The 3,064-nt window shown below is 45.2% G+C and overlaps 1 pseudogene; it reads left to right on the forward strand.

Moving 5' to 3' along the window:
- Window positions 1-1,534: 1,534 nt before the first annotated feature.
- Window positions 1,535-2,248, forward strand: LOC101654491 (annotated as a pseudogene).
- The last annotated feature ends 816 nt before the right edge of the window (window positions 2,249-3,064 follow it).

Below are 3,064 nucleotides of genomic sequence, written 5' to 3' on the forward strand. Positions count from 1 at the left end.
GATCTGCCCATCTCGTCACATGTATACCTCTTCTTCCTATTGAGTGGATACCCCTAGATCGTCCCCCTCTTTTTACTGTAGTACCTATAACATGACCCCTTCCTGTGAAGTATGTCTTTCCTTGTAATTAGGGGGCTTGCATGCCCCCCACAGATATATAAGCCTTGGCTAGCAATAAAGATGATCTTGCCCAGGCTTCCTCTCCTCTCCCCTTGGCTCTTCCAATCCTCTCTCCCCTATTCCCTTTCCCCTTGTCCTCCCCCCTCTCCTGCCCTCCGGTCTCCCATCTCCACGTGGACCACCAAGCGGGGCTGAGGTGAGCATGCTACCATGAAATGTGTCTGACTCCATTATTTCAATCTCTCTTCTATCTCTCACGCTCACTATGACTTTATTATAATCTTTATATATCTCACCCGCACAATTGCACCTACCGAGCCCGCGATTAGTTGTGGGGGGCTGGCCTTTCCCCCACATTCCACCATGAACTCTTCTTGGGCATCCAGTCACCTCTGTTCCCAAAATATATTTAGAGCATGGTGCCTGCCTCATGTATTTGGCAATTGATTGAAAATTGCTTTATGCAAATTCTTATTTATCATATGAAAATTTCAATGTTGTTTAATCTTTTCATCAAGATAAGGGAGTTAAAAAAAAGATAAAGGGAGTTGGTAGTTTTGTGTCAGTGTACATTTGAATCATTTGTTTGCATTTATGAATTATTATGATTATGAATGCTTTATGAATCGTTTGTTTGCCTTTATTGGCAATGAAATTGTGTTGGTTGTCTATTACTATCTATCAAAGGACCACAAACAGTGTCTTAATAGAATATCCAGCCATTATTATTGAATATCCATTTAATTTCTGTGAATGAAGAGTACAACATTCTAACTGTAAAGTTGCAATCAAGGCATCGAGGTGTCATGGGGGGCTTGGTTCTCATCTGCAGGCTCGACTGACCCTCGATCCACTTCCACGTTCACCAGGTAGTTTCCATCACTCATTTCCCTGTGGTTTCAAGGCTGAGGGCTGTACTTCTTGCTGTCTGTCAAATGAAGGCCACGTTCAGCTCTTTGACACTCTTCCTCAGTCTTCTTACACTCTGTTTCCTTTTTCAAAGCAACAACAGAGAAATTCTCTAGAGCGAGTCTGCTAGTAAGACAGAATTTTTATATAACATAATGTAATCATGGATTACCATCATGTCACTTTGGCCATAATTGGTTAGCTGCAACCTATGGTTCCTACCAACTAGCAAGAGGAGAGGCTTGTACATGGATAGAAGCATTAAGATTTGGAGATCCTGAGAGAAACACCCTAGAATTTATCCAACACAAAAGTAAAAGAAGTAACAGCAAATGTATACATATTTATCACTTGATTAAATATATTTAACAAATCAGCAGCAGCACTGGAAATATAATTCAGAAACCTGGCTGAAAATTTCTTATTTTAATGGGTAAATTATTATAAAAATTCAAATCTTAAAAAACCCACACATTCCTAAACCCACGTCGAAGGGACGCTCAGGATGCTGGGCCGTGAGTCCCTGTACTGCAAGGCCCACGAGGAAGCGCCTCGAACTACCCAGGAGAAGAAAGAGCTGCTCTAGCGCTGCAGGGGTCCCTGGAGTTTGTTGATGCTGGTGGTGAAGGGGTAACCAGCCATGTGGATGGTGAATATCGAGGGGCAGGGGTTGAAGACCCCAAGATCATGATCACCACCTCCCGAGATCCCAGGTCCCACCTCAAGATGTTTGCAAAGGAACTGAAACTGGTGCTCCCAGGTGCCCAGTGCAGCCTGCCAAGTCTATGGAGTAAACGACTTGCTGGTGGTTCACGAGCACCGTGGCATGCCCGGGGGGCTTAGTCTCAGCCACCTGCCCCAGTGCACACTTCACCCTTCGCAACGTCGTCCTGCAGCATGGCATCCCTACCTTGGCACAATGTCAGAAGCCAAGCAAACGGGTCTCTGACATCCTGAAGTACCTGCTCCCTGTCCCCAAAGAGGACAGCCACAGGAGTGTCACTTTTGCAAACCAGGCAGACTACGTCTCGTTCCGACACCACACCTACAAGAAGGTGGACCACCACCATGTGGCGCTGACTGAAGTTGGACCCCGCGTTGAGCTAACGTTGTACATGATTCGCCTGGGCACGTTGGAACAGGCTGCGGCGGATGCTGAGCGACTCTGCCACCCTACACCCATACCGCAGGCAAGAGGGTCTTCTTGAGTGCTGACTGAGCTTTGTCTATTGGTCACAGGCCTGGGCTTTTGCAGCACTCTTGGAGTTGTAGCGCTGGGTTCTTTTAAAAAAATTTTTTTAAATTCATTTTATTGGTCCTCCTATAACTCATCACTACCCATCCATGGGTTCCTTAGGAGGAATCAAAATAAATCCTGTCTGCCACTTTAAAAAAAACCCTCAAATCTTCTTGGCTAAAAGGATGTTCTGGCCAGTGAGGATGGAGCCCAGAAATGGGTCAAGCAGGTTGTTTGTTGAGCAATTTAACTGGTTGTGAAATCAACATTGTTGAAATGTGTGTGTGCCACTCATGCCTTACCTCTCTAGACCTGAACTATAAGGCTCTTCAATTAAGTGTGGTTGTCAAGGGACTTGAATGGATCAGGGCTCTGACTGATTCAGCCTCTCAGGGCGGGAAATTAGCAAACTCTAGTTTGCCAGGGTCTTCGCATAGAAGGATAGGGATGTGTCCTATCGAAGGACTCGGTGGCCAGCAGGAAGCGGAGGTGAAGGCAGAGCCATGAACAGTGGCGTGGGGGTGGTATTGTGACTCACAGGACCAAGTCTTGTGTACACCTGTGATCAGAGAAGAGGCTGCCAACATCCTCCCCATGGGAGGTCTCCTTCATGGTTATCTCATGAAAAATACTCTTTGGTTCCATTTTAAACAAATTCATGGAAAGCAATATATATTCACATTTTTTTCCTCTGACTACAATGCACATTTTCTTAATGATCCTTAATAACGTTTTTCTTTTTGTCTTCCTTTGTCCCTGCATTCTCTGTTTAAATGCCAGAACTCCCATTAAAAGCCT

This window comes from Echinops telfairi, unplaced genomic scaffold, assembly GCF_000313985.2.
Source record: "Echinops telfairi isolate 266 unplaced genomic scaffold, ASM31398v2 ScPeMD7_3533;HRSCAF=4204_0, whole genome shotgun sequence".
NCBI lineage: Eukaryota > Metazoa > Chordata > Mammalia > Afrosoricida > Tenrecidae > Echinops > Echinops telfairi.